Source organism: Ovis canadensis, chromosome 3 (assembly GCF_042477335.2).
Source record: "Ovis canadensis isolate MfBH-ARS-UI-01 breed Bighorn chromosome 3, ARS-UI_OviCan_v2, whole genome shotgun sequence".
In the NCBI taxonomy this organism is placed as follows: Eukaryota; Metazoa; Chordata; class Mammalia; order Artiodactyla; family Bovidae; genus Ovis; species Ovis canadensis.
In genome coordinates this window covers 59,933,905-59,954,405 of record NC_091247.1, presented here as the reverse complement: position 1 = coordinate 59,954,405, position 20,501 = coordinate 59,933,905, and the positions used below count along the sequence as shown (strand labels likewise).

Genomic DNA, 20,501 nt, shown 5'->3' with positions numbered 1-20,501 from the left:
CCTCTGTTCACCTGCACATAGTGAAGTCGATCTACTGACTCAGTTGTGGTGAAGGAAAATTCAGTGTTTATTGCAGGGTACCCAGTAAGGAGCCCAGCAGTGATACTCAGACTAAAGAAAGGGTGAGAGAGAGTTGGGCTTCCCAAGTGATGCCAGTGGTAAAGAACTTATCTGTCAATGCAGGAGATGTAAGAGACGAGATTTCGATTCCTGGGTCTGGAAGAACCGCTGGAGGAGGGCATGGAAACCCACTTCAGTATTCTGCCTGGAGAATCCCATGGGCAGAGAAACCTGGCAGGCTACATAGTCCATGGAGTCGCAAAGAGTCAGACATGACTGAAGCGACTTCACGCACACGAGGAAGAGGGTTACTGAGTGTGTGATCAGCTTGTGACCATCAACATTCTTCTGATTGGTTGTTGGTGCGGTAATTGGGAGTCAACATCATCACCCATCTAGTTCCAACCAGTCTGGGGTCTGTGCTTGTGAGTAGCATACAGTTGACTTCTTCTACCTGGTGGGGGTTTCAGTGTCTGCAAAATAGCTCAAGAATATGGTTCAGAATATTATCTCTAGCTCTTGAGAAGAAACTAAAGGTCTTTGACTTTATTTAATGACTAAACCAAAATTATTTTGTTTTGCTTGAATATTTTCCTTTGTTTCTGCATATTCCCACTCCTCTGATTACATTTTTTCTCTGGAACTCAAGAAAGGTGTATAAGGCTAAATTGTTTCTACTTTATAAGTGGCAGGCAGGGAACACTCTGTCAAGGTGGGCTCTGTCCTGGGAATATCTCAGGCTTTTGCTAGGTTACAACCCCTCCTCCCACATTTCTTTGATACTTTTCAATCTTGAGGAGGAAGAGGTATGGGAAGGAAATAAAGTTTTGGATAGAGAGGTTAATCATAAACTTAGCAGAGGAACTCAATTTTAGGGGAATTCAGTTTTAGTAGAAGCTTTTTTATTTTCTCCATCTAAGACAGTTCAAGCTTAACTTCTAGGGGGCATAGATTGTGCTCTAATAGAAAGTTCAGTTGAGGCAAAATTTTTCAAATTTTGGGGAAACCAAATCATTTTGTATTTTTTCTTCATATAATTATTAAATCCCTAAGTCATAATGAAAAATCTCAACATGGTTGATGTTAAACCCAGTTGTCAGAAAAGTGTGGAGAGACAGTGAAATACTCTATTTCTATTGGGGTTCTTAGCCTGAGAAAACTGAAATAGAGGGATGGTCAACTTTCAAAAAAAGTTATGCCTCTGGGTTCACCATCCATACTGTGGCGGTTGTTTAAAAAGCAGTTCAAGAAATGTCCACCAGGGGTCAGCATTTTCCTGAAGATAATCCTATTATTCTCTTCCCATCTTAGTTCTGGGAAAACTCTTGAGAAGAAAAATAAACAGGTCAATTCATGCTCTCTGGAGTGAAAGTCAAGTCTTTTAAAGATTTCCTAAGAAAAAGCTATGAGCTGTAGTTTAATCCTGACTTGGACTATTTACATGTAGGGTCTGACCCTTGACAAGTATCCAGCAAATGTTGTCTGTTACCTATGTCTAGTCTCCAAAAGGATTCTAAGGGATTCTCTTCTCCCAAGAGATTCTAAGGGTCTTCTTATACATACTTGAAAGTCAACAAAGACTTTTCTGGTTGTTCAGAGGTTAAGACTACGCCTTCCAATGCAGGGGGCATGGGTTCAATCCCTGGTTGGAGAACTAAGATCCCACATGCTGTGCAGTGTGGCCAAAAATTAAAAAAGAAAGCCAACAAACTGTGGTCCTGTTTCTAGCTGAGGACCTCTTACCTGGATGATCGATTGACGTGTGGAATGAACCCTACCCCACCTCCACCCGGGGGAGTACACACACCCATCTTGCCAGAACTCAACACAGGAGTTCCAGCATCGTGTCTGCAAGGAAGACAGGCATGTTTTCATGTTGGTGGGTGGTGGCTGGCTCTGTCTATAATAAATAAACAAAAAGGTCAAGACCCTCATTACCATGAGGAGTTGATCCATAGAGGGAACAGCCGTGCCTGCATCCTCTCCCCAGGGAAAATCCACATAGATTGGATGACTAAGAAAAGCTGACTCAGAGACAGAGCAGAGGAATGATCTTGGTGGCCAGTGAACTCGGACTGCTGCTTCCGGTACTTCACCTCCACTCCGAGGGGCTTCCTCCCACGTCCTGGAGTCAGGCACTCCCCTCCATGGGCCATGATGGAGTCACTCCTCCACCTTCTTCTCTCTCCTTGGTACCATTTCTTATGTGGTCATGGACGTTTTCTTTCCTTTTATCACAGGCCATGGAGCTGGAGCATGGGGAGCAGGGAGAGGGAGGTAGGGGCTAGTTCCTGCTGGGCTTGGCCAGTAATGATTAGATTTATAGCCTCTCCTAAGTGAGAAGGTTGGGCTTCCCAGGTGGTGCTAGTGGTAAAGAATCTGCCTGCCTACCCAGGAGACCTAAGAGATGCAGGTTTTATCCCTGGGTCAGGAAGATCCCCTGCAGGAGGGCATGGCAACCCACTCCAGTATTCTTGCCTGGAGAATCCCAAGGACAGAGGATCCTGGCAGGCACATTCCATGGGGTCAGAAGGAGTCAGACATGACTGAAGCAGCAGAGCATGCACACACACAAGGTGGAGCAATCTGAGCCCTATCCCTTCACCACCCTACACCCTGCTTCAGAGCGCCCGCTCTACTCGTCTGCACCACCTGACTCCTACTCAATTTTCAAATCTAGGCTTTGGGGCAACTTTTTCCGTGAAGACATTGAGGACCATCCATGCCCGTCCTCATTAAGTTATATAGCTAGATAATTGTATTATTTATTTATTATTTTGGTTAGGCTGGGTCTTCATTGCTCACAGGCTCTTCTCTAGTTGTGGCAAGCAGGCAGGGGCTACTCTTTAGCTGCCGTGCGAAGACTTCTCATTGTGGTGGCTTCTTTTGTTGCAGAGGACAGGCTCTAGGGCCCTCAGGCTTCGGTAGTTGTGGCACATGTGTTCAGGAGTTGAGACTCCTGAGCTCTTAAGTACAGGCTCAATAGTTGTGGCACATGGGCTTAGTTGCTCTGCAGCATGTGGGATCTTCCCAGATCAGGGATGGAATCCATGTCTCCTGCATTGCCAGGTAGATTCTTTATCACCTAGCCACCAGGGAAGCCAAGGGACTAAGTGTTTTGCATTTTGCAATCTGCAAAGCACTTGGCTACTTACCTGGGACTGATTAAAGGTTTCTCCCCTCTGAGGAAGTAGAGAGCTCCTGTGACAATTTTTCCTAAGCCTAAATGGTATACAGTGAAGAAGCAATTACCTTAGGACACATCTTGCTAACAGGTGCACAAGATAAATCGAGATAAAGCACAGATGCTCACAGATACAGTTCAAAGTTACAGTTCCTTGATGCTGAGAGACTGAGTGTAGTTCCCAAGAAAGGAACTCAGGGGTGCTTAGGTGCTGCTATGGCTTCTGTAACGGCTGGCTACAAAACAACCACGGATGCTATTTTTGGTTTTCTCCTTTTCTTTTTTGTAAAAGCGAAAATCCTCTTTGGATTCCATTGGCAAAAACAAAACACTTTTTGTAAATCTTTTGTAAAAAGAAGTGGTGTCAAGCAGACTTTCCAAAAGCAGGGGGTACCGAAAGCAGGGGGATACCTGTAAAACTTACTGTGAACACACTAGGAGCACATGAATTTTATGTGCACCTCCCCTTTACTCTTCCCTTTCCTTAGAAGACTCTGCCCCAGAGATCCACCTGGCTTGTTTCATCTTCTGACACTCTGTGACCCCATGGACTGTAGCCCACCAGGCTCCTCTGTTCAGGGGATTTCCCAGGCAGGAACACTGGAGTGGGTTGCCATACGGGTTCTATGTCAATTCCAGGTGATGGAGACGCCACACAGAGCGCCCCCTAGCTCAGCCTGGAGTGGAAACCAGTTCCAACACACGGAAAATTAGTAGTATTTTCCCATAATTACTTTATATTTTCAGATTTCGCCTTCTTTCTTGTATTAGGGGGTGAATTGGGAAAATAGTGATTCCTTCTCCTGAGGTAGATATGGGGGCCTGAGGGGACTATGTTCCTGTTGAGAAAGCCACAAAAATCTCAGTGGAGCTACTGAAGCTTCCTGAGGCTCATTATATACATTTGAAAAACCCAAATCTTAATACTTCTCAGAGTTGTTTGGACAATTAAATAATATATGTGAATGCCCTCCATATAAAAAAAATCATTAAAATGCTATAACCCAAGTACCTCCAGCTGTCTCCAGCTTGCAGAAGCAAAGTGCAGGATGGGTGCTGGGGTCCTGATCCAACTCCCCTAAGACCCTCACTGTCCCCTGGTATGAAGCCAGCCCCCACCCAGTAATTCCAGATGACCCAGTAGGGAGACCCTCACTCACGTCTGTCAGAACCTCCATCCCCCGATCTCCTTCCACTTCTCTCCTCTCCTTATCCATCAACATCTGTGCCTGGGCCAATCTCACCAGATGATCCCAGAATCCCCAATTCTTCAGATACCCAGTTAGTTACAGTGTTAGTAGTCACTCAGTCATGTCCAATTCTTTGTGACCTCATGGACTGTAGCCCACCAGGCTCCTCCGTCCCTGGGGTTCTCCAGGCAAGAATTCTGGAGTGGGTAGCCATTCCCTCTCCAGGGGATCTTCCCTATCCAAGGATCGAACATGGGTCTCCAGCATTGCAGACCAATTCTGTCCTCTCTGAGCCACCAGGGAAGCCCCATTGTAAACCCAGATAGCTATAAAACATTACTTTGGACTTTGAGGGGGCTTCTGGAAGAGATTAGCATTTGAATGGGTAGACTGGGTAAAGCAAATGGCCTTCGCTAATGCCTGTGGACATCATCCAGTTTACTAAGGGTGTGAATAGAACAAAAAGGCATAAGAAGGACAAATTTGCTCTCTTTGCTTGAATTGAGAGTATCATCATCTGTTTGATCATCGAAGAAGCAAGAGAGTTCCGGGAAAACATCTATTTCTGCTTTATTGACTACGCCTTTAGACTTGGGCTTTAGACTTGGGCTTCCCTGGTTCGCGGGGCTTTGGACTCAGACTGGGACTCATAGCAGCCAGTTCCTTGTTCTCCACCTTGCAGATGCCAGATCATGCGTGAATTCCTATAACGAATGGATGGATGGATGGATGGATAAATAAATAAATCCTCTTAGCTCTATTTCTCTGGAGAACCCTGGCTCATAATGTACAAAGGTATTTGTAGATTTGTGCAACCGTCACCACAGTTTCGTCATTTTTATCACCCCAGAGAGAAACCCCATATCTTTTAGCAGTCACTCCCTCTTCCCCTTTCCCCCAGTCCTAGGCAACAATTAATCTATTTTCTGTCTCTACAGACTTGCTATGGCAGACATTTTATATAAATGGGCTCCTGCAGTATGCGATCTTTTGTGCCCTTAACTTAGTGTAATGTTTTGAAGTTAATCCATATCCTGGTATCACGGAGCAGTATAGCTGAATGATATTACATTGCATGGATACACTACTATGTTTCATTTACTCATTTATCAGTAGATGGACATTTGGGTTGTTTCCAGTTTAGCCTATCATGAATAATGTTGCTATCAACACTTGTGTACACATTTTTTATGTGAACATGTGTTTTTATTTCTCTTGGGTATGTATCAGAAAGGAGGACTGTAGTCATTCAGTACTTCTATGGTTAACCTTGAGGAATGACCAAACTGTTTTCCAAAGCTCGTTGTTGTTTAGTCCCTAAGTCATGTCAATCCTAAAGTAAATGAACCCTGAAATTCACTAGAAGGACTAAAGCTGAAGCCCTGATGCTTTGGCCACCTGATGAAAAGAGCTGACTCACTGGAAAAGACCCTGATGCTGGGAAAGATTGAGGGCAGGAGGAGAAGAGGGTGACAGAGGGTGAGATGGCTGGATGGCATCACCGACTCAATGGACACGAGTTTGAGCAAGCTCCAGGAGACAGTGAAGGACAGGGAAGCCTGGCTTGATGCAGTTCATGGCGTCACAAAGAATCAGACACAATTTAGTGGCTGAACAACAACATGTCCAGCTCTTTTGTGACCCCACGGACTGTGTAGCCTTGCCAGGCTCCTCTGTCCACGGGATTTCCCAAGCAAGAATACTGAAGTGGGTTACCATTTACTTCCCCAGAGGAATCGTCCCGATCCAGGGATCAAACCTGAGTCTCCTGTATTGGCCAGCAAATTCTTTACCACATGGGAAACCCCTTTCCAAAGCTACTAGATCATTTTATAATCCTACCAGCAGCATAGTCAGGCTTCAACTGAACATGAACTATGAGCTTCCAGATATTCAAGCTGGATTTAGAAAAGGCAGAGGAACCAGAGATCAAATTGCCAACATCCATTTGATCATCAAAAAAACAAGAGAGTTCCAGAAAAACATTTATTTCTGCTTTATTGACTACACCAAAGCCTTTGGCTGTGTGGATCACCACAAACATATGGAATTTAGAAAGATGGTAATGATGACCCTATACGAGAGACATAAAAAGAGACACAGATATAAAGAACAGACTTTTGGACTTGGTGGGAGAAAGCAAGGGTGGGATGATTTGAGAGAATAGCATTGAGATATGTTTATTACCATATGTGAAATAGATTGCCAGTTCAGGTTCGATGCATGAGACAGGGCACTCAGAGCCTGTTCACTGGGATGACCCTGAGGGATGGGATGGGGATGGAGGTGGGAGGGGGGTTCAGGATGGGGACGCATGTATACCCATGGCTGATTCATGTCAATGTATGGCAAAAACCACTACAATATTGTAAAGTAATTAGCCTCCAATTAAAATAAATAAATAAACTTTTTTTAAAAAAAGAAAATTCTTAAAGAGATGGGAATACCAGGCCACCTGACTCGCTTCTTGAGAAACCTATATGCAGGTCAGGAAGCAACAGTTAGAAATGGACATGGAACAATAGACTGGTTCCAAATAGGAAAAGGTGTACATCAAGGCTGTATATTGTCACCCTGCTTATATAAATTATATGCAGAGTGTATCATGAGAAATGCTGGGCTGGAAGAAGCACAAGCTGGAATCAAGATTGCTGGCAGAAATATCAACAACCTCAGATATGCAGAGGAATACCCTTATGGCAGAAAGTGAAGAAGAACTAAAGAGTCTCTTGATGAAAGTGAAAGAGGAGAGTGAAAAAGTTGGCTTAAAGCTCAACATTCAGAAAACGAAGATCATGGCATCTGGTCCCATCACTTCATGGGAAATAGATGGGGAAACAGTGGAAACAGTGTCAGACTTTATTTTGGGGGGCTCCAAAATCACTGCAAATGCTGACTGCAGCCATGAAATTAAAAGACACTTACTCTTTGGAAAGAAAGTTATGACCAACCTAGACAGCATATTAAAAAGCAGAGACATTACTTTACCAACAAAGGTCCATCTAGTCAAAGCTATGGTTTTTCCAGTAGTCATGAATGGATGTGAGAGTTGGACTATACAGAAAGCTGAGCACTGAAGAATTGATGCTTTTGAACTATGGTGTTGGAGAAGACTCTTGAGAGTCCCTTGGACTGCAAGGAGATCCAAACAGTCAATCCTAAAGGAAATCAGTCCTGAATATTCATTGGAAGGACTGATGCTGAAGCTGAAACTCCAATACTTTGGCCACTTGATGCAAAGTGACTCATTTGAAAAGACCCTGATGCTGGGAAAGATTGAAGGCAGGAGAAGGGGATGACAGAGGATGAGATGGTTGTACGGCATCACCGACTCAATGGACATGAGTTTGAGTAAACTCCAAGAGTTGGTGATGGACAGGGAGGCCTGGTGTGCTGCAGTTCATGGGTCGCTGAGTCGGACACAACTGAACTGATCTGAACCAGAAACATAGGAGGATCCACATTTACCATATGCTCACCAACACTTATTTTCTTTTATTGTGCCCAGCCTACTGGATGTGAAGAAGTATCTCACTGGCATTTTGATTTGTATTTCTCTGATGCCTAATGATGTCAAGCATCTTCTCATAAGCTTATTGGTCATTTGTATATCTTATTTGGAGAAATGTCTATTCAAATATTTTGCCCATTTTTCATTGAGTTGAAAGATTTCTTTATATTTTCTAGATACAAGTCCCAAAGTTCATGTTCTTACAATACAGAGTACTAGGTGTTCCAGAACCATTTGTAGAAAGACTTTCCTTTTTTCACTAAATTACCTTGACACTTTGCAAAATGATGCCAATTGACCATACATGTGTGGAACTATATTTGGACACTTTACTTCCATTACACTGGTCTGTTTATTTGTCTTCATGCCTTTTCAGTTTGGAATATTTCCTAATTTTCCCTGTAATATCTTTTCTGGCTCCTGGGTTATTTAGAGGCATAATGCTTGATTTCCAAATATTAGGGCATTTTCTAGATAAATTATTGCTGCTGATTTCTAGCTTAATTTCATTCTGATTGAGAAGACATAATCTCTACAATGTCAACCCACTGACTGATAGTCCAAATAGTTGGTCTTGGTTAAAGTTCACGTGTGCTTGAAAAGAATATATATCCTGCGGTCGGTGGTATAATATTCTATAATGTTGATTTCATAATGATAAATTATAATGTTAACATCTTCTGTACCCTTATGACTTTGTACTTGTGTTATTAATTACTGAGAGAAGTATGAAAATATTCAACTCTGTGAATTTTATATTTCTCTCTGTTGTTTTGTCAATTTCTGCTTGATGTATTGGAAGTTTGATTGTTAGACTCATCATATTTAGGGTTATGTTTTCTTGATGAATTGATCCTTTTATCTTTACAAAAATGACACTTTTTAATTTGGGGAATACTCCTTGTGTTGAAGTCTACTTTGTACAAACTTAACATAACCACACCGAGCTTTCTCAGGCTTACTGTTTACATTGTAAAATTTATTCACTCATTTACTTTCAACCTGTCTATATCTTAAAGAGAATCTTTTCTAAACATAGCGTTGGGTCTTTTCTTAGTCATTTTGACAAATCTTGCCTTTTACCTGAAGTGTTTAATATAGTTGTCGATAACTTTCCAATCTTGCTACTTGTTTTATTTGTGTCCCTTCTTTTTTGTTTCCTTTTTCTAAATGTAGAGTTGGGTATCTTTTCTATGCATAGAGATGAGTCTTTTCTTAGTCATTTTGACAAGTTCTATCTTTTAATTGGAGTGTGTACAGTAGTTCTTGATTACTTTTCAATCTTGCTATTTGTCTCCTTTTTTTTTTTGCTTATTTTTCATAGCTTTCCTGACTTCTCTATTTCAATAGTTCTTTTTATATCTTACACTGACACTACTCTGAGTTAATACTATAAAGCTCCACATGTAAGAACCATACAACAATGTGGTTTTATTTACCTTCCCTTTTGCTTTGTGCTTTTCTTGTCACACGCCTTGCTTCTACATGTGTTATAACCCCTCTAATATTATTGTTTTTTTAATCTAAATTCTCAGTTGATTTTTAAATCATTGAATACAAGAAAGAAAATTGTCTTTTATATTCACTAATATATTTATCATTTCCTGTTCTCTTTGTTTCTTTCTGTAGATTCTAAATTTTATCTTGCATCATTTCCTCATCCTGAAAATTTTCTTCACGTTCTTTTGTAGTGTGAATCTGCTGGTGGCAAAAACTAGTTTTGTTTATTCGACAATATCTTTATTTAGATTTCCATTTAAAACATGTTTTAAACTAGATACAGAAACTATAAGTTAATAGATCTTTTTCAACACTGAAAATAGTGTCCCGTTGCCTTTTGGCTTACGTTGTTTCTGATGAGAAGTTAACCACTGTTCTTATCATTGGATCCATGTGTGCAATTTGTATTTTCTCCCCTGATTCCTTACAAGATTTTTCTCTTCATCTCTGTTAAGTTGGTAACTATGAAAGGATCTGAGATTTGATTTTACTCCTCTTGTAAGCCAGAAAGTTAGCATGTCACAATTTTCATAGGCACTGGCGAAGACAAGAGAGAGTCTATGACTCACCGCAGGAGGAGGGGAACATTGGCACACAGGTTGTGAATGTGCTCTCAGTTGCTCAGTCGTGTCTGACTCTTTGTGACCCCATGGACTGCAGCCCACCAGGCTCCTCTAGCTATGGGTTTTCCCAGGCAAGAGTACTGGAGTGGGTTGCCATTTCCATCTTCAGGGGATCTTCCTGACCCAGGGATCGAACCCTCCTACATCAGCAGGTGGATTCTTTACTACTAATCTACCAGAGAAGCCTGCAGGCATGATCATTGTGATAGAATAAGAAATACATATTCGGTCTTTGCGCCTGGTTCCTGGCACAGAACTCCTAAAGCCTCTTGTAATTTTCTGAGTGAGAGAGTAATAGGAGCACGTTTTGTTGTGATATTTGTTTGTTTGTTTTGTCCCCAGTTTCTGAAATAGCTCTGCAGTGACAAAGATGAAGGAGAGTTGTCTGTTATTCATAACAAGCAGCTTTCAAAACACCTGAGTTTATGTTAATGAAGTGACTTTTGGAAAGCTCCTATAGATGGGAACTGGTTGCCAGGTGAAACCGTCATTCAACTAGAGGATTGGAACTTTCAATCCTATCCCCTTGATCTCCAGGGAGCAGAGAGGTGTGGAGATTGAATTTAGTCACCAAAGGTCAATGGTTTAATTAATCATATGCCTACATATGGAGCCTGCATAAAGACCCTAAAGAACTGTGTTTGAAGAGCTTCTTCAAGCTCTTGAAAGAATGGGTTGGTGAACACATCTGTGTACCAGGAGGGTGGTGGGCCTGGAGATGGTATAGAAGCTTTGCACGCTTTCCCATACTTTGTCCTATGTGTCCCTTGCATTTGGTTGTTCCTGAGTCACATCCTTTAAAGTAAACTGGTAGCAGTAAGTCACGTGATTCTTGAGTTCTGTGGGTCACTCTAGAAATTAACAAGCCTGAGGAGAGGGTCCTGGGAGTCCTTAATTTATAGCCAGTGAGTGAGAAGTCCAGGTGACAACCTGGAACTTGTGACTGGCATTTGAAGTGAGGGGAAGCCCCTAGCCTGTGGGTTCTGCAATAACTCTGAGTAGGAGAAGGCAACGGCACCCCACTCCAGTACTCTTGCCTCGAAAATCCCATGGAAGAGGAGCCTGGAAGGCTGCAGTCCATGGGGTTGCTGAGGGTTGAACAAGGCTGAGCGACTTCACTTTCACTTTTCACTTTCATGCATTGGAGAAGGAAATGGCAACCCACTCCAGCATTCTTGCCTGGAGAATCCCAGGGAGGGGGGAGCCTGGTGGGCTGCCGTCTATGGGGTCGCACAGAGTCGGACTGAAGCGACTTAGCAGCAGCAGCAGTAGTGTCATAATTAAATTATAGGACATCATACTGGTCTGAAGAGTTGGAGAATTGCTTAATATGAGGGGAAACCCATACTTAACAGTTTTCCTTGAGTTAGCAAGGTTGGTTTTTTTTCCTTTCAGTGGGTATACAGTAATTGTTTTTCCCCCCTCTTTTCGACCATAGTTCACATATTCTATTCACAATGTCTACTATTTTTTTCCCCATTGTTGTCGTTGTATGGTAGATATTGTGAATGATGCATTCTGGATTCTTTTATTTTCCTGTAAAGAGTGTCAAATTTTGTTCCAGCAGGAAATCAAATGACCAGAAACTCACCTTGGTTTTGTAGGGGCTTGGTTTTAGATTTCTCTTGATTTGTCCCTAATCCTGGTATATATTCCTTAAACTTGGAATGCAGTCTTTACTCCTCAAGTGTGTCATTCTGAAGTTTCAATGGACAGTTGAAGCAGCATTTACAACAGCCAAAATATGGAAGCAACACAAGTGTCCATAAACAGGTGAATAAAGAACATGTGGGATAAATACACACACACACACACACAATGAAATACTACTCAGAAATAGACATGAATGAAAGTTTGCCATTTGCAACAACAGAGATGGACTTGGAGGGCATCATGCTTACTGAAATAAGTCAGAGAAAGAAAAATACTGCGTGACATCACTTACATGTGGTATCTAAAAAATAAAACAAGCTGGCGAAAATAGCAAAAAAGAAACAGACTTGCAGACATAGAAACAAACTAGTGCTTACTAGTGGGGAAAGGGCAGGGAGGAGGGGGTAAACTAGGGGTAGAGGATTAAGGGGAACAAACTTCTTTATAGAATATAAATAAGCTACAAGGATATGCTATAAGGATATATTTTACAGCAATATATATTCTGTATATTCTGTATCCAATATATATATATAAGGATATATTTTACATTGGCATAGCCAATGTTTTATAATAACTATAAGTTGAGTATAACTTTCAAAAAATGTAAATCACTATGTTGTACACCTGAAACTTACACAGTGTCATAAACCAACTGAACCTCAAAATAATAAAAAATTTTAAATAGAAACAAAAAAGCCAAGTGTTCACAAAGCAGCTCTAAGGCAGCAGGACTTGAGTCCAAACTTCAGCAGCAGGCAACAAACTGTTCAAATTTCTGTTCGGCTTTTGTTTTCCTTTGGGTCATGTGGGTTCTTGCCCCATGCCTGTTCATTCAGGAGTCAGCCAAGGATTTGAGGGGAGTTTGCAGGCAGTTACCTGTTGCACCTTTTCCCTGTGTGGTTCCCTCCTTGCTAGGATCTTTTCCCTCAGGGAGTGGCCCCTCACTTCCCAGCACCAGTTCACAACACACCACTCCTCTGCTAGATGGTGAACTCTCTGAGTACTTGGTTCAGGCTTCTATTCCACAGTACCTAGTCAGTGTCTGGCATACATACAGTACAGTGAAGCGAAAGTGAAGTCGCTCAGTCGTGTCCTACTCTTTGCGACCCCATGGACTGTAGCCCACCCGGCTCCTCCGCCCATGGGATTCTCCAGGCAAGAATACTGGAGTGGGTTGCCATTTCCTTCTCCAGGGGATCTTCCCGACCCAGGGATTGAAGCCAGGCAGACGCTTTAACCTCTGAGCCACCAGGGAAGCCCATACATACAGTAGGTGCACAGTAAATGTTTGTACCATTACCAAACAAATTATTATTAAGTTGTAGGATTGCTGACCTAGCATCAAGTCTGTCATCCAAAGATGACAAAGCAACAGCGCTGCATGCTGACAGACCGCTCCTGTCTGTTTGTCATGGGTCAGGTTACTTCACCTCTCTGTGCCTCCGTTTCCTTTATAGGGATGGCTTTCCACCTTACAGGGTGATTATAGGATTAAGCATTAAGACAGGTAGAGAGCTAGTGGCTGGCATATTGATAATGCCCATATATTAAATACTAGTAATAGCTGCTGTTGTTGCTTGAAGAGGACCTCATTCAGTACAGAGGAACTTTTAAGGACTTCCAGGTGGTCCAGGGGTTAAGACTCTGCCCTTCCACTGCAGGCGGTGGGGATCCTCGGGGTGGATCTCACCCCTTGCGGTGAGATGTGGCCAAAGAAGAAAAAAAAAGGAGAAAGAAACGGACTTCTGTTGTCCGTCTCTAAGGAAGCTAAAGTATCACTGACTGCACTAGAAATATGGACTCACTTCGATTTTCACATAGAGCGCCTTACACACAGACAGGAACTAGAGTGGCATCTAGTGGGGCATTGACAAATAAGAGCCTCCTGCCAACACCACGACCTCTGAGGACATGTTTACAAATTCAAGTTTCAAGACACAGCTATTCGTCTCCAAGCCACCGATCCCTAAACCATCAAGCGAAATTTCACCATAAATCAAGTTATAGACGGCTGAAATTCCGAGCTCAAATAATGCCACTTTTTTCTTGAGCCCAAATAAGAAATACTACAGGATGGGTTTGGAGGGACTCGGATTTGGACTCCGCTCGGGGTCGTGCACACGTCTGAGATTCCGGCTGATTTCTGGGCTGGAGCAGGACACCGGAGCGGGGTCCAGACGCCGGCGGCCGGCCCGTCTGGAATACCGCAGGTCGTGCAGCAGGCGCCCGCCCGCCCGGCCCCGCGCCGCCCGGCCCCGCGCCGCCGCCGTCGTCAGACCAGTCAGACGGCTTCGCGCGCCCCGCCCCGCGCCGCCGGTTCTGCCGCCGCCCTAGTCTCCGCGCCGGAAACCCAGTGCCTCCCGCGAGCCGCGCGCCGGAGCTGGCCCGGCCCGGCCCCCAGCGCAGCCGCCGCCCCGCAGCCCCCAAGCCCGCGCCTGGGCTCCCGGCCATGGGGCGCCCGGGTGGGCGGGCGGCCGGAGCAGGAGCCCGGCGGGACTCGGGTAAGAGCAGGTGGGGCCCCGTGCCGCCCTCGATGGGGACCGTGTGCCGGCGCACTGGGGCGCCGAACGGGGGAGCCCCTATGCAACCGGGGAGAGCAGGAGCGAGTGGGGGGTCCTCCGCCTTCAACTTCATCAGGGGGCGGGGCCAGGGACAGCAGGGGGACCGCAGAGCCTGCCCCGGCCTGGGCTGGGGTGCCGTGGCCCCACCGACCTCCTCCAGCTGGGCGGGTTGCATTTGAGTGCAGGAGGAGTTCTCAAAAGCCTCTAGCATCTGAGCCGGGCTCCACCGAGGGCCATACTCCTTATATCCCATTGGCCTCGGTGGCCCCTGGGCCTGTGACCCGGCTGGGACCTTCTCTCTGTTTGCTGGGAGCCTGGCCGGCCTGGCAGGCTGTCTGCCTCTCCAGGAGCGCAAGGGGATGGAGGAGAAGCCAGCTGTTCCCCATTTCCTTGGGTGCTGGCCCCCGGCTCCTTGGCCCTGCTAGGTGTGTCTGGTCAGGAAACCCCAGAGATTCCTAAGACGGTAAACAGTGTCTGCCCAGCTAACAAACTCGCATTATCCCGCTAAGGTTCTTCCTGGCCCTACGCTTGAGTTTAGCTTCTTTCAGCAAAATAGTGGAGCCAAGACTGTGAGTTCCTTGCGGGTGTTTTTCCCCCCAGGCTGCAAGGTGCCGTGCATTGCTAAGCGTGCTCACGCAGACCCCTGTGTCCATGGCCTGCATGTCTGGGTCAGGTGGGCAGCAGCAAGGGAAGGCTAGGGCAGCCAGGGCCCCACCTGCCCTTGAACCTCATTAGCCCAGTCCTTCCCCTGGCCCAGGGTTGATTGAATGTAATTAGCCACTAATTGAATGTCTCTGAGCCCCTCTACATGTGAAACACACCAAGGTCAGATTTAGACAACTGACCCTGCTGAGTGACTCATTCTTTTCTTCCAGATATGGTGTTTCCCTTAGGTGAGGGGTCTGAAGAAGGGTCATTCATTCATTCATACAAAATTTACTGAATGCCAACTACTAATCAGACATGGAGGCCCTGAGAATACAGCTGCTGTTATTTACCTGAGTTGTGGGAAAGAGAAAATAGGTAAGCAGATGAATCATATTATTTCAGAGAGGGAGAAGTGCTGTAAAACAAAACGAAGCAGGATGACGATGGGCATGAGCATGCCTGCTCAGTCGTGTCTGACTCTTTGCGACCCCATGGGCTGTAGCCGGCCAGGCTCCTCTGTCCATGGCATTCTCCAGGAGAGAATACTGGAGTGGGTTGCCATTTCCTTCTCCAGGAGATCTTCCCAACCCAGGGACCGAACCCTTGTCTCCTGCATTGGCAGGCAAGTTCTTTACCAGTGAGCCACCAGGGAAGCTGTCCGACTTGGGAGGTTTAAATCCGAGGCATCAATTTGAGTTTCCCCAGAAGACATATCCTTTTTTTCTCTTTAATATTCATTCATTTATCTGGCCGTGTGGAGTCTTATTTGCAGCATGTGAACTCTTAGTTGTGGCATATGGGATCTACTTCCCTGACAAGGTATCAAACCCAGGCCCTCTGCATTGGGAGCAAGGAATCTTAGCCACTGGACCACCATAGAAATCCCAGAAGACATATTCTTTTGAGTCACTTATTTGTTCATTTATTTGACAAATACTGAGGGCCCACATGTTAGGCACTGTTCTCGGTGTTAAGTATACATCACTGAATAAGACAGTCTTTCCTCTCATAGAGCTTATTTTCCGGTGGAGAGAAATGGACAGTGACAACAGATAGTAACAGAGATTTGCTCGGTCATGTCTGACTCCTTGTGACCCCACAGACTGTAGCCTGCCAGGGTCCTCTGTCAATGGAATTCTCTAGGGAAGAATACTGGAATGGGTTGCCATTCCCTTCTCTAGGGAATCTTCCCAACCCAGGGAACGAACCTGGGCCTCTTGCATTGCAAGCAGATTCTTTACTGTCTGAGCCACCAAGGAAGCCCACAGTAACAATAACAGTTTTATTGTCATGTCAGATAAATGCTATGAACAAAAGTAAAGCAGCTTAAGGGGTGAGAAGGTGATGGGGGCTCCTGGGTTCAATAGGGTGGTCAGGGCAGGCTGTGCTGAGGAGCCAAGTGTAGACAAGACACAGGTATGTGACTCTCTGGGGAAAGAACATTCCGGGCAGAGGGAAGAGCAAGTGCAAAGGCCCGGAGATGTAAAGGAGGCTGGAGCAGAGTGGGCATTGCTGAACATGTTAGAGGAACGCGAGGGAGGCCTTCATGGCCATAGAAAGTGAGCAGGCATCTGCGGCTCTCATTAGAGGGGACGGGTTTAGACTGCTGACCGGAGACATGCAGGAGGGCAGGTGATGCTCTCAGCTGCTGTGACAAGAAGATTTACATGCTCCCAAGAAAACTTCCCATGTGGCACTGGTGGTAAAGAGCCCCCCTGCCAATGTAGGAAGTATAAAAGATGCTGGTTCAATCCCTGGGTTGGGAAGATCCCCTGTAGAAAGAAATGCAACCCACTCCAGTATTCTTGCCTGGAGAATCCCATGGACAGAGGAGCCTGGTGGGCTACAGTCCACAGAGTCACAAAGAGTCAGACATGACTCAAGTGACTTTGCATGCTCACAAGTAGGAAAACTCAGGATCGGGCCTGGTGGTTTACACTAGCAGGGGAATAGGCAATCACCAGAGATGGAGAGTGTGTCTCTTTGCAGGAGAAGTATCACTTGCTTTTCTTTTTTGTACTTTAATTTTTAAATTATTTATTTATTTTTTGGCCATGCCCCTTGGCATGTGGGATCCTAGTTCTCCGACCAGGGATTGAACCCTCACCCCCTAAACTGGAAGCATAGAGTCTTAACCACTGGAACACCCGGGAAATCCCTCACTTGTTTTTCTTACACCCAGCATCCATTAGAAGGACATGGGCTAAAGTGGGAGGCAGACCACAAGATTTTCAAATCAGTAAAGACTGACTATGGGGAGCAAAACTGTTGCCGTTTAGGAAAATTCCAATAATCTTTTACAAAGAATGATCTGATTAGTAGGCTCGAAAGAGAGACAAGAGGGTATGTCGATTTGTACTGTATGCTAGGCTCTCCTTTAAGCACCTTATGTGCAAACACAAACCAGCCTCACAGCACGTCTGTGAGCTACAGACAACTCCGTTTCACAGATGAGAAAACTGAGGCCAGCAAGAAGCAAGTTGCCCGCTTTTCTACACAGCTAGTGACTGAAGAAGAATCAGGGTTTATGATCATGTGGTGCAGTTTTAGAGCCAAGTGTTCTGAAAGAGAGAAGCTTTGGCTGAAGGGGTGCTTGTTAGGGCTCCAGGGTGTCTCACAGCAGGGGGTTCTTAGACAACAGCAGGGCTTATGGGTGCATTCCACCTCTTTTCTTCTTTTTAACACAATCTTTGTGTGGATTACAAATTCTTTTAAAAATATTTTGAAAGGTACTACTTGCCTGTTAAAAATTGTTTTTTTACAGATGTTTGTTCAAACAGCCCTTAAGGAACACAGAAATCTCTCTTGTTGTCCTGTCCTCTGATTCCTAGTCCTCCTCAGAGGCAATTGAGAATGCTTGCGAACAAATGTTCTGTTTGTAAATGAGCGTGTATGAATTGTACTTTTAAAAAAGTATTTTTAAATTAATTTTATTATTTAATTTTGGTTGCACTGGGTCTTGGTTGCTGCCTGTGGGCTTTTCTCTATTTGCAGCAAGCGGGGCTGACTCTCTAGTTGCAGTATCTGGGCTTCTCACTGCGGTGGCTTCTCTTGTTGCAGAGTTCAAGCTTTAGTAGTGGTGGCACAACAGGCTTAGTTGCAACATGTGGGATCTTCCTGGACCAGGGGTCGAACCTGTGTCCCCTGAATTTACTGGCAGATTCCTAACCGCTGGACCACCACGGAAGTCCTAAACTGTACTTTTTTTTTTTTTTAGCACAAATGAGAAAACTCAGGTGTGTACCTTTTTTTTTTTTTAACTTAATATATTTATTCTGATTCAGGAGGTAGAGATATGCTTCATCTTTTTAAAATAAATATTTTTGGCCTGTATTTCTCTAGTCACTCCTTTATGGTCTTCTAAATTGTTTTTCCTATTTTTGTTAGTTTGTTTGCTGTGGTAGACAAGTATGCGTTTGGATACTTGTACCTACATCCAGCTTCCTAGGTAGCACTAGTGGTAAAGAACCCGCCTGCCCATGCAGGAGACACAAGAGACGCAGGTTTGATCCCTGCATCAGGAAGATTCCCTGGAAGAGGGTATGGCAACCCACTCCAGTATTCTTGCCTGGAGAATCCCATGGACAGAGGAGCCTAGTGGGCTACAGTCCATAGGGTCACAAAGAGTCAGACACGACTGAAGTGACTTAGCACACACGCATGTATCTACATCTTCGCTCACTCTTGTGACTTTCAGCAGGGGGAATCCATAAGCGTGTAACTACTGATTGAAAAGCTCTGTGTATTTTACATTTCCACTGATGCTGCCAGCCTGCTTTCCGAAGCCCCAGTCTGACTACTTCCAGGATTGCTTGTTTGCATTGGCATGGCCCTGCAGACTTGGGCATCACGTTGTATTTCTTTAATAGGTATGTCTTTATCATGAGCGATGTTATGAGTCTCCTGTATTTTTTAAGCCCTTTGTCTTTCTCTTTCTGCTCATGTCCTTGGCCTCTGGTTTAACTTGGATTTTTGTCTTCATGTTGTTGTTTTTCAATTCTGGGGGATTTATAAGGGATCTTGGTACGATTTCCTCTTTATCCCTCATCACTGACTGCCCTTCAGCATCTTCCTTTTCTGCACAGCAGCTACTCTGATATATTTATGACATGTTTATCCTGAGATCCGGACTATTTTAGAGAAATGTATGGTGTTGATTTATATGTGCATGTAATTTAAACTTACAGACGTTGTATTGTGCTACAAATCTTGATCTTACTATGAAACTCGATGCTGTTTTTTAAGGAGATTTATCTGGCTGGTGTCTGGACACTTGGTTTATTGCTTCTGATTGTTGTGCTATCAGAACCAATTGTTGTACTGATTGGTGTATTGCTTCTGATTACATCCCATGTTTGGAATTATAAAATTATCGTAACCATTGATTCTTTTTTTAAAATTAGTTTATTTTTAAATTGAAGGATAATTGCTTTACAGAATTTTGTTGTTTTCTGTCAAACCTCCACATGAATCAGCCACAGGTATACATATATCCCCTCCTTCCTGAAACTTCCTCCTACCTCTCTCCCCATCCCACCCCTCTGGGTTGATACAGAGCCCCTATTTGAGTTCCCTGAGACATACAGCAAATTCCCATAGGCTATCTATTGTACATATGGAAATGTAAGTTTCCATGTTACTCCCTCCATACATCTCACTCTCTCCTCCCTCTCCCTATGTCCATAATCTGTTCTCTTATGTCTGTTTCTCCATTGCCGCCTTGTAAATAAATTCATCAGTACCATCTTTCTAGATTCCATATATATGCGTTAGTATACGACATTTATCTTTCTCTTTCTGACTTCATTCTGTATAATAGGCTCTAGGTTCATCTACCTCACTAGAACTGACTCAAATGTGTTCCTTTTAATGGCTGAGTAATATTCCACTGAGTATGTGTACCACAACTTCTTTATCCATTTATCTGTTGATGGACATCTAGCTTGCTTCCATGTTCTAGCTGTTGTATAGTGCTGCAGTGAACACTGGGCTACATGTGTCTTTTACAATTTTGGTTTCCTCAGGGTATATGCCTAGGAGTGGGATTGCTGGGTCATATGGTGGTTTTATTCCTAGTTTTTTGAGGAATCTCCATACTGTCTTCCATAGAGGCTGTATCAATTTACATTCCCACCGACAATGCAGGAGGGTTCCCTTTCCTCCACACCCTCTCCAGCATTTATTGTTTGTAGACTTTTTGATAATGGCCATTCTGGGGTGATATCTCATTGTAGTTTTGATATGCATTTCTCTAATAATGAGTAATATTGAACATCTTTTCATGTGTTTGTCTTTTCATCTGTATGTCTTCTTTGGAGAAATGTCTGTTTAGATCTTTTTCTCACTTTTTGATTGGGTTGTTTGTTTTTCTGGTATTGAGTTGTATGAGCTTCTTGTATATTTTGGAAATTAATCCTCTGTCAGTTGCTTCATTGGCTATTATTTTCTCCCATTCTGGAGGGTTGTCTTTTCACCTTGTTTATAGTTTCCTTTGCTGTGTATTGACTTTTAAGTTTAACTAGGTCCCACTTGTTTACTTTTGTTTTTATTTCCATTACTCTTGGAGGT

General features: G+C 44.0%; 1 protein-coding gene across 1 annotated transcript in view; it reads left to right on the top strand.

The window, feature by feature from the left end:
- The first annotated feature begins 14,068 nt into the window (after positions 1 to 14,068).
- Positions 14,069 to 20,501, top strand: part of PSD4 (pleckstrin and Sec7 domain containing 4) — a 45,430-nt gene continuing 38,997 nt past the window's right edge. Inside the window, exons 1-2 of the mRNA XM_069580368.1 lie at positions 14,069 to 14,225; positions 15,161 to 15,308. The gene's annotated coding sequence lies outside the window, so the exon portion shown is untranslated. The remainder of the gene's footprint in view (positions 14,226 to 15,160; positions 15,309 to 20,501) is intronic.